Raw genomic sequence first — 11,061 nt, 5'->3', positions numbered from 1 at the left:
GTGGCCACGAAGGCTCAGAAGAGACGGGGGCCAGATAAAGCCTGAAGCGGAGCCCGGCGTTTCCTTCCCCAGGCAGCGCCCCACCGGCCCCGCTAAGCTTGAACTTTCGAGAAGACAATGAAGGAGTGGGGGGCCGGGGGCACCTACACACCCTCGCATACCTGGGCCGAGCACGTCACCTTTACGTTAAAACAAAACAAGCCAAGCCGCAGAGCTTGCGTCTCCCTACCGCTTCAAGGCCGCCAGCAACGGGCGCGAACTACCTACGTCTCCAGGGCACCCAGTTCCAGGCCTCCCCTGCGCCGGCTGGGCGGCCAAGGCCTATTTTCGGCCTTGAGGGGTGGGGGAGGGGGCTGCGCGGCGCCCGGGAGTCTGGGAGGCTCCGCGCCGGCCCGCAGGCCCCCGGGAGGGACGGAGAAGCCGAAGGCCTGAGAGGCTCGGGGGGAGGGACCCGGGAACGCGCCACGGCCGCGGCCGCCGCCTCCCCGCCGAGAAAATGTCGAAAGGGGTAGCTGCGGGAGGCCCTCCTCGGCCGCACGCGTGGGGGTGGCGAGAAGCCGAGGCGCGCGCTCCCCCCTCCTCGTCGCGAGCGCGCGCGAGCCCGCGAGCCCTCGGCGGCGCGGGCCGTTGCCATGGGGGAGGGGAAGGCAGGGAAAAGCCCGCGCGCGACGGGAACCGAAGGGAAGGGGGAGGGGAGGCGGGCGAGCGAGGGCGTCCGCGTGAGCTAGGGGCGGCGAGCGCGCGTGCGCGCGGCGGCCTGGACCGTTCTCCGCGCGCTTTGGCCTCGCGCCGGGGCCGCCGCCCCTCCCCCACCCGGCTCGCGCGCTCCCTCACCCTCTCACCCGCCGCCGCCGCCGCCGCCGCCGCCGCCGCCGCCGCCTCCGCCCGCCGCCTCCGAGGGGGAGAGGTGCTGCCGCTGCTCACGCTCCCGAGTCCCTCGGGGCCAGGAGCTGCCGCCTCGCCTCGCCGGTCCGCCTGCCTCAGCCGACACAGACGCCTCGTCGCTTCCTCAGGGGCCGCAGCGGGCTCCGACTGCGCCACTCGCACCCCGCCTGGGCCGCGCTGCACGTCAGCACGACCGACGAAGCGCGTCAGCACGCACCCGCGCGCGTCGCGGGGCCCGCCGGGAACCGTAGTACGTCCCGCGGCGCTTTGCGCAGGCGCCGAGGCCACTTCGGGAAGTGTAGTTTCTTAAGGCCCAAGGGAGGTTCAACGCAGCCGCCAGGGAACTACGAATCCCTTCGGCCAGTGCGAGGAAGGGCGGGTGAGAGGCCCAGAGGGGGCCACGTATTCGGAGTATTTCCGCCGGGGGGGGAGGCGGGGCATGGGGGCCTAGCGCCACATCGAGGGACGCTGGCGCGCTCCTCGCCCTCCCATTTTCTAACCAGAGCATTCTGGGAGTTGCAGTTCGTGCGTGCCGCGGAACCCGTATGTGGCTTCGGCCCGAGGCACGGCCGCCATTTTGTCTCCCCATGTTTGGAGTTGATGGTCCGAGCCCAGCGACCTAACTGCTTCCCTGTGGCCACGGGCCTCGCGCGGCGAGCCCGCGGCAGCGTCGCACCCGGCCTGCGGCACCGGGGAGAAGCCCCCGCAGACCCTAGGCGGCGGGTACACTCCTAACTTCAGAGCCCGGCGTCAGGCCCAGGGCCTGAGGCAAAAGCCACGGCAGCTGGCCGAGGGGGTTGGCAGCTTCCACCGCTGCAGATAGTGCTAAACCGGGCCGGCCGGCTGCCTTGGGGGATACTTTTCGTACTAGTTCCTCCGGGTAAGGCGGCCGGGCACCGATGCCGTTTTCTACAGAACCTGGGACACGTTAAACGTGGCAGGGCAACAACGTTACAAACACCCTCAAATTCTTCACCCCTCTGCAGAGTGCCTCCTGGTACCTTTTTAAAGTCCGCGTTTGCAACCTGAGGAGGAGTCCCGCTCTCCCAGCACAGCTGAAAGCCGCTGAGCCTCTCAGACCGCCACCTGCTAGTCGACCTTGGGCTCGCCCTTGGCCGAGCCCCTACCTCGGTTGGGGGGAGGGGGGGGCGTCTCGCACCCTCACGAGGCCCCGTAATCAACTGCCGCCCCTTTGACTTTGGGGCTTTGTATTTGATTTTACCAAATACCCGTCTCAGGAGCTGGACCAGGAAAGCCCCGCGGTTTCGGGTGGGAGCGGTGGCCCCGGGCGCTGTTCTAAACCCGCTGCCTGGAACCCGGCACCTATGGGTGATGCTCCCGTGAGCGGAAGCACCTCTGAGCAGCCTAGGGAACAGTCTTTCTGGGCCCGAGCTGGTGTTTCTGAAGTTGAGGGTGTAGGGTGGTGGTATCTTAAAACCCACCGCTTCCCCTGAGACTCGTTCCTACCATAATTATCCTTCCCTGTATTTACCTACTGTTTGGGGCCAAGTTCTGCATTTGACGCTCATGACAACCCCATGGGTGAGGGTTCTTCTCCTTTTCCTTTGGGAAGAATGGTGAATTCCCTGACATCCACGGTACAGATTGCAAAATCAGAAAGATAAGATTGACACGTTACGGTAATTTACAGACCTTATTGAAACGTTTGTCCATTGTTCCAACAAATCCTTGATAGCAACAGGAAATTCAAAACCATGTATCCATTGCATTCAGTTGTCGTGTCTTTTTTAGACCAATCTGGAACAGTTCCTAATTCTTCGTTTGTAACTCATGACATTGTCACTTTTGGAGAGTACAGGCCATTTATTTTGTAGAACGTGCCGCAAGTTGGGTCTGTCTGATGCTTCATCGTGTTTAGATTCAGGTTCCGCACTTTGGGTGGGAAAAACATGGAAATGAATGCTGTGTCCTCAGTACCCAATATGAAGAGGGACATTCTTCCCAAGAGTTCCATTACTGCCAACGCTGACTTTGATTCATGTGTTGAAGAAGTGGTCAATGTGGTTTCTCTGCTGTAAAATTTCTAGTTTTCCCCTGGTAGTTTTCAAAACGGAAAAAGAAGATGTATGTGGTGGAAATAGAGAAAAATGTGTCCACAAACCAAGATAAGGGTTGTAGGCGTACTTAGACTCCCTGTGGCATCATTACTTCTGGGCCTTCTTGGAAAACAAAGCTGGGAAATGGATAAGATGTGCACACCCCGGAGTTTACAACGTCTCTAATTCCAACCTAATGCTGCAGGGTTTTTCTCTCCTCTCCTCCTCCCCCGACCTCCCCCCCCCACCCCCCACCGGTGTCTGTAACTGTATTCTCCAGCCCTGAGAACTTGGCTCCCGATTCACCCATCGATTGATTGATTTGTTCAATTTCCTAGAATTCCAAAAAGTAGCTTCAGATTTGTTCATCTATGTCTGGAGCGGTGGGGAGCCTACCGATTAGAGTTAAATATATGTTTGGAGTTCTTTTTGTCTTTAGCTTGGGGGCATATGCTCTGAATACTATATTCAAAAGTTGCTTATGTTATTGTTTATCTCCTTACCCTTGAGTGTGTTTGTGTTATTCATTTGAAATAATGCTTTTGATTCATTTGTTTCTGTGTGTATTACATTTTAGGACTTTTCCTCCCTTGAAGATTCCTCTTCCTTGAAGGTTTGGTCTATTTTCTTTTTTTCGAGTACTTGAAGCGATAACTTGATTCCAAAAGGCAGTACCAAAAGGCACGTTCAGAGAAATGGCTTCTCTCTCATTCCCTCCCCACCCCGTGCAGTTCCTGCCAACTACCTTCTGGAATCGATCTCAGTCCTCTTAGGTTTTTCTTTCCTAGGTTACTCTTTGCTCAGGTGAGGAGGCAAATGTGTATTTTCTTAATTCCCCTTCTTTCCTACGCAAAGTTGCACGCTCTAGATACTTTTTCACGCTTCCTGTTGTTCACTTAGCCATATGGCCTGGAAATCATTCCACGTCAATTTACGGAGATGTGTGGATGGACTTCGATTCAATCACTCATTTATGTATGAGCATCTAAATTGTTTCTAATATTTTATCGTTACACACCCAGCTGCCATGAGTAACCAAGTCAGAGGTATTTTTGTATTGTTGAGGTGTACCTACAAGAGAAATTTCTAGAAGCCGGATTGCTAAGACGAAAGGTAAAGGCATGGAGTTTTGTTGGTAATGACAGATTCCTCCCACAAGCAAAATATGAGAAGGCCTGCTTTCCCACAGCCTCGCCAACAGAGTGGGTTGCTGTATTTCCCAATTTCTGCTAACCTGGTAAGTGAGAGGTGGAATTCAGTGTAGTGGCAAAATGTACACACCCTGAAATGTACCGTTTTAACTATTCACAGGCCGTTCAGTAGCGTTAAGTATATTCACAGTGTTTTGCCACCATCACCACCATCCCTTTCCAGACCCTTTTCATCACCCGAACTGTCCCCGTGAACAATAACTCCTTCTTCCTCCTTCTCCCAGCCCAGTAACCTTTACTCTGTTTTCTGTGTCTATAAATTTGCCTCTTCTAGGTCCCCTATGCGTGGAATCACACACTCTCTCTCCTTTTATGCCTGGCTTATTGCACTGAACGTAATGTTTTCGAGGTTTCTGTGTGTAGTAGCATGTGTCAGAGCTTCCTTCTCTGTCACGGTCGAATGTATTCCGTTGAACGTACATCCCACCTTTTGTTTGTCCGTTCGTTCACTGGTGGACGTTTGAGTTTCCATGTTTGGGCTGTTGTGAACGATGCTGCTGTGAATGTTGGCGTACAGCTTTCCGTGTACACGTCTGTTTTTATTTCTCAGGTGTGCACCCAGGATTAGAATTGCCGGGTCATCTGTAATTCCATGTTTTGTTTTGTTTTGTTTTTTTTTCAACGTTTTTTATTTATTTTTGGGACAGAGAGAGACAGAGCATGAACGGGGGAGGGGCAGAGAGAGAGGGAGACACAGAATCGGAAACAGGCTCCAGGCTCCGAGCCATCAGCCCAGAGCCTGACGCGGGGCTCGAACTCACGGACCGCGAGATCGTGACCTGGCTGAAGTCGGACGCTTAACCGACTGCGCCACCCAGGCGCCCCTGTAATTCCATGTTTAAGCTATTTGAGGAAGCGCCACACTGTGTTCCTCTGGGGCCACACCATTTTGCGTCCCCACCAGCGGTGCGCGAGCGTTCGTTTCTCCACGGCCTCGCCAGCACTTGTCTGTCCCTGTGACTTCAGCGATGCTAGTGGGTGTGAAGTGCAATCTCGTATCTTTTTTTTTAATTTAAGTTTATTCACTTATTTTGAGACACAGAGAGAGAGGCAAGTGGAGAGGGAAATAGAGACAATCCCAAGCAGGCTCCTCAGTGTCAGCAAAGAGCCCAACATGGGGCTCGAACCCACATACCGTGAGATCATGACCTGAGCTGAAAGCAAGAGTCAGATGGCCAACCGACTGAGCCACCCAGGCGCCCCTCGTTGTATCTTTGATTAGCCTTTCTCTGATGACATTGAGCCTCTTGTCATGTGTTTTATGTTCATTTGAGGATCTTCCTTGGAGGATTGTCTATTTGGGTCCTTCGTCCATTCTTTTATCGGGTTGGTTTTCTTGTTCCTGAGTTACAAGAGTTCTCTATATATTATTGGTATCGATTACTTATCAGATATCTGATTTGTGACTATATCCTCCCATTCTATGGGTTGTTTTTCGTGTTTTGATAGTGTCCTTTCCATGCATGAAGTTTTTAAAGTTTTTTTAATGTTTTATTTTTGAGAGTCATAGCACGAGCAGGGGAGAGGTAGAGAGAGAGGGGGGACACAGAATTCTAAGCAGGCTCCAGGCTCTGAGCTGTCAGCACAGAGTTCGACCTGGGGCTCGAACCCATGGACCGTGATATCGTGACCTGAGCCGTAGTCGGATGCTCAACCAACTGAGCCACCCAGGTGCCCCTGAAGGTTTTTAATCTTAATGAAATCCAGCTTATGCCAGTGTGGCTTTAGTTGGCATGTCACTCATCGTGAGTGAGCTTGAACATTGCAGTCTTCCTTTATGGAAATTTACAACGTGGCTAAACTAGCAGGATGCACAAAGCCATACATTCTCAAATGTGTGTGTTAGGTTTATGGTCCACCCTTTGCAAAGTGGCACAGTTAGGCATATGTGACAATTAGAAAACTGGACCGTAGCAGGAAGGCACAAACTCCTGTTCCACCGATTCTTTAGTTTTAGGACTCCTTCAGAGAGGAGTTGCTCTTGGTCATGCTGGGAGGCAATACCCGGCTCATGGAGGTTTTCTCACGGCTCTTCCTCCCGAAACTGCTTCTCTTGTCATTCCCATCTGGGTAAGTAGCACCTTCATCCAAGCCAGAAAGCCAGCGGCCCAGAGTCTTACTGACTTGGCTTGCACAGCTTTCCCAGCATGCTGCCCTCTGTCCTTCCCACCGCTGATGCCCACAGGCGGGCCTGGACTCCAGCAATGCCTCCTCTTTAGGCTCCCGGCCTCCAGGCTTCCCCTCCAGCTTTCAGGGGTCCTCCAGAGGGATTTTTAAATTTTCCTTTGAAATTTTGTGTCCCACGGTATAGTGGGTTGACTAGTGTCCCCCGCCCCAAACTTCATGTCCATTCAAAACCTCAGAATGTAACCTTATTTGGAATAAGGGACTTTGCAGATGTAGTTAAGGGTCTCCAGACAAAATTATCATGCATTTAGGGTAGACCCGAAATCCAGTGACCGGTGTCATCCTAAGTAGAAGAGACAGACGCTGGGAGAAGGCCATGAGAAGATGATGGCAGAGATTGGGGGGGTGGTCACAAGCTAAGGAGTGCTAGCAGCCGCCAAAAGCTGGGAAAGGCAGAGAAGCCGCCTCTGGAGGAGCAAAGCCCCGCAACACCTTGATTTAGGACTTGTGGCTTCTAGACTGGGCAAGAATGGATCCATGCTGCCGTAGGCCTCCCAGTGTGTGGCAGTGTGTTATGGCGGCTTCAGGACACTGATACATATCTGTCAGCCACTGTCACTGGAGGACACATGAGAAAACACAGATAAACAGAGAAATGAGCACAGGCAGTTCCATCCTCCGGAGACGGATACTGTTTAACACTTCAGCGTCTAGCTTGTTAGAGTAATAGTCCTTAAATGCAACCTTCTAAAATGCTTAAGGGGCACCTGGGTGGCTCAGTCAGTTGAGTGTCCAACCCTCAGTTTCAGCTCAGGTCATGATCTCACGATTCAAGAGATCGAGCCCCACGTCGGGCTCTGCACAGACAGCACCTAACCTGATTGGGAGTCTCTCTTTCCCCCTCTCTTTGCCCTTCCCCTCCCTGTGCACTTTTTTCTCTCTCTCTCTCAAAATAAGTAAGTAAACATGGGGAAAAAATAAAATAAATAAAATGCTTCCAACTTTCCCAATGCTTTCAGGATAAAACCTGAAACTGCTTGCTGGAGCCTCCCAGACCAACCTTTTTTGTAGCTGCTTTTCCATCCACTGTAAGAATCAGCTTGCACCCTGCCTCTGCTTGTTCTCCAGGCGGATGGGCCTGGCCTGTGCCTTCAGCCTCCTGTTTCGTGGCCTTGTCGCGGCGCCGTGGATTTACCCTTTCCTCTGGAGCTGAGGCCGCTGGGCCAGCGGAGCCTGAGAGGCGGAAACAATGTTGGTGGCCGCTGGGACAGGGGTGAGTGGGGCCACTCGCATTTCCACCCCTTGAGTCCTGGACCTGGGGCCCTGGAGCTCCTGTTCCAGCCGTGCAGGACACAAACAAATAGGCACCTACCAATCAGAAGTGGCCAAGGGGGGATGTCCGGAAAAGAATCACACCCTGTCCTCCAGAGGGACACCAGACCCCAGGAGAAGCCTAGCTCCCGGGGCTGATACAGTGCCCCCAACCACTTGGGAGGGTCTCCGGTGTCTCCTTTTGAGCTGGAGGCCTCAGCTGCAGCCCAGCTCATCCCACAGGCCTGCAAGCACCTTCCTGGCCAGGCCTTGTAGCTTCCAGGCCCCGGGTGGGCTGTGTGGCCTGGCCAACACTAGCAGCCTCAGCACAGGACGGGCAGGCCAGGCTCTCGGCAAGCAGAGCGTTTGCCTGAGCAGCCTCTCAGCGGCACGGGGGCCCCAGAGATGCCTCAGATCCAAGCCCCTGGACCGTGACTCTGTTCCTGTGCCCAGGACTGGGAGAAGTAAGACACTAGAAAGGAACCTGGTGAGGAAAAGCCACAGGGACCGTCCTGGTCTACAGCGTTTGGGAGCATTGCCTCCTTGGCCGCACACCACACAGCAGCCTTCGTACAGCACGTCCTGGCCCGGGTCGGTATGTTCCCCAACCCCCCACTCCTTCTTGGGGTGGATGCTCTCTATGATTCAGAAATTTCTACAGCTTTAAAAGCAGTAATTTTATTTTCTTAGGATTGTTTTATGAAAATTCGGATGAATTATGACTACCAGGCTTGGCATCTTTTTATTTAAAAACACTGGGGAAAACAAGAAAACCACTGAAAAGTAAAAGATCAACCAATGAAATCCCGTCACTTAAAAATTACAAAATTAGGGGTGCCTGGGTGGCTTAGTCACTCACACATCCGACTGTTGATCTCTGCTCAGGTCGTGATCTCACAGATCATGAGTTCAAGCCCCACATCAGGCTCCATGCGATCAGCACAGAGCCTGCTTGGGATTCCCTCTCTCTCGGCCCCTTCCCCACTTGTTCTCTCTCTCTCTCTCAAAAATAAATAAACTTATAAAAAATTATAAAATTAGGGGTGCCTACGTGGCTCAGTCAGTTAAGTGTCCAACATTTGGTGTCACCTCAGGTCATGAGTTCAAGCCCCACGCTGGGCTCCACCCTAGGCCCGAACCCTACTTAAAAAAGAATTATAAAATTAGAGGGGTGCCTGGCTAGCTCAGTTAGTAGAGCATGTGACTCTTGATCTCAGGGTTGTGTGGGTAGAGATTACTTCAAAATAGAAGAAACCTTACAAAAAAGGCATGTATGTGTGTGTATATATGTGTATATCTGTCTAGATAGTTAACTATAGTTTGTATATGTATATTATATAGTACTATATATATATCATGTAGAACTATATATATCACATATATATATCCTATATATAGAACTATACATATAACTATAATATATAGAACTGTACATAGAACTATATATATAAATATAGATGATATGTAATATACGTAATATATATATACTATATAGCATATATATAGTATATTATATATATATATAGTCATAGACTCTAAGTCTAAAGTTCTCTTTTGGCCAGCAAAAGAGCGGACACAGGATTCAAACGAGAGATGGCTAATGTCTGGGAAAAAGACAAGAGCCCCGAATAAAGGTCCTTGCCCCATATTTATTCAGATCAGAAGGCTTGCAAACGTGATGGGTGTGTACAGACAACGGGTGTGTTCACACATGGGTGTGAACGGTAACCTGTGGACATGAGCGAAAAGGGGGTTTTTAAAGATATACGGTATTTGGGGTTTGGGTCAATATAAAACAAAATCCGGGCACCGGTCAGATGGGTAGATGGTTGTTAACAGCAGGCAGAAGGCTCTGTGCCTGTTTATCTTTGCCAGCCTAGGGGAGGTGACAGACAGGGGGAATACCCTCAGGGTTAATAAGGCACCTTTTCTTTGGTTAACCATCTCCACTCTGGGCTGCTTTGCCTGCAGCGCAGTGATCCAAAGTCCAATTCACCATTTACCTAACCTGGCCCTATTCTCCTATAAAAGCAGCTTTCTGTTATAGTAGTAAATTTGGGGTGCTTTCATCCTGAATATCTAATCTTGTTATTCCTGTGTATTGGGCACCTTTGTGCCATTTCTATTTCAGGCCTTTGCCTCTCTCTCTCTATTTTGGGGGCTCTGCACCCCCTCTCTATTTTGGGGTGCATTGCCTCTCCCTAATCCTGGCACCTTTGTGCTTCCCTATTCTCGGAGTATCTTTGCACCCCCCTTGGAGTGCTAATCTGGTTTACCCAAACTCAGGTGTGAGCATTTTATGACTTTGTATTTCTTTATGCCTTGTTAACCCATTGGTTTAAGCCCGGGGGATTCCTAAGCTTATCTCCACAACGTAAATATATAGATAGATATGGTTACGGATACTGATACGGATATGGATATAGTAAGAAAATGTAAAGTGGTCTCCCCCCACCTGGCATCACCGTAGCCCTGCACGGCAGAGCCCCAGAGCCACACGGGGAGCTGCTTGCTGGAGGGTCGCCTACAGGCTGAAGGTCCAGCAGAGACATTCTCACAAATACAGTGGTGGTGCAATTTCATAATACAAAAAGATGGGGAAAACCTAAATGCTTCTGAAGTGTAGGCCCTGAAGGTTGTATTTGGTTTGGTAACGCAGGTGCCTGACTTAAGCTTTGATTGGCCAAGCATCCGTTTCAAAGAGGCGTCTGCTGGAAAAAAAAAAAAAAAAAAAAAAAAAAAAATATATATATATATATATATATATATATATATATATATATATATATATATATCTGGCTTTCTCAAACACATTGCCAGCCACACTAAAGAGCCAGGCCACCTCTCCCCAGCTGGGGCTCCTTTGTCTTAGAGTGTTTGGTCGATTTCAGTAACTGACCACTTGGGCCCTTGTCCACTCCCACAGCTTTAAATTCCTACTCTTACTTTTTTTTTTTTTTAAGTTTATTTATTTGAGAAAGAAAGAGTGTAAAAAAAAAAAAGAGAGAGAAAGAAAGAGCGTGATCAGGGGAGAGGCAGAGAGAGAGGGAGAGAGAGAGAATCCCAGGCAGGCTCTGAGCTGTCAGCACAGAGCCTGATGCAGGGTTCAAACTCACGAACTGTGAGACCATGGCCTGAGCCAAACAGAGATGCTCAACCAACTGAGCCCCCCAGGCGTCCCTCCTGCTCTTATGTTTTAAATTTAGCAATAAAGAGTGAGCTCATGAAACCCTAGGCCCCCACCCTGGGCCCCAACCAGAGCAGAACCCTAGGCCCGTGAGCCTGCCCTCCCACGCTCGGGCTCTCTGTCCCTGCTTCCCAGAGACCTCACTGCCTGGCCCCAGGTATGTTGTATAATTTTCTGGTCCTGATGTAATAAACCTTTATTATTATTATTTTTTTCATAGTTTCCTGATGGTTATGGCCAAAGGGTGTCTTGCAGTCATAGTAAGAGCCACAGGGCTGGGCCA

At 51.1% G+C, this 11,061-nt stretch overlaps 1 long non-coding RNA gene across 3 annotated transcripts in view; it reads left to right on the top strand.

The window, feature by feature from the left end:
- Positions 1-5,035: 5,035 nt before the first annotated feature.
- LOC131501011 (uncharacterized) overlaps positions 5,036-11,061 on the top strand; it is an 11,071-nt gene continuing 5,045 nt past the window's right edge. The window contains exons 1-2 of one of the 3 annotated variants that reach the window (XR_009256572.1): positions 5,036-7,553; positions 8,045-8,182. This is a non-coding gene — a long non-coding RNA (uncharacterized LOC131501011). The remainder of the gene's footprint in view (positions 7,554-8,044; positions 8,183-11,061) is intronic. The other 2 variants (XR_009256570.1, XR_009256571.1) reach the window with 2 other exon arrangements.

This window comes from Neofelis nebulosa, chromosome 18, assembly GCF_028018385.1.
Source record: "Neofelis nebulosa isolate mNeoNeb1 chromosome 18, mNeoNeb1.pri, whole genome shotgun sequence".
NCBI classification, from domain to species: domain Eukaryota; kingdom Metazoa; phylum Chordata; class Mammalia; order Carnivora; family Felidae; genus Neofelis; species Neofelis nebulosa.
This window is presented reverse-complemented; position numbering and strand designations above follow the sequence as displayed.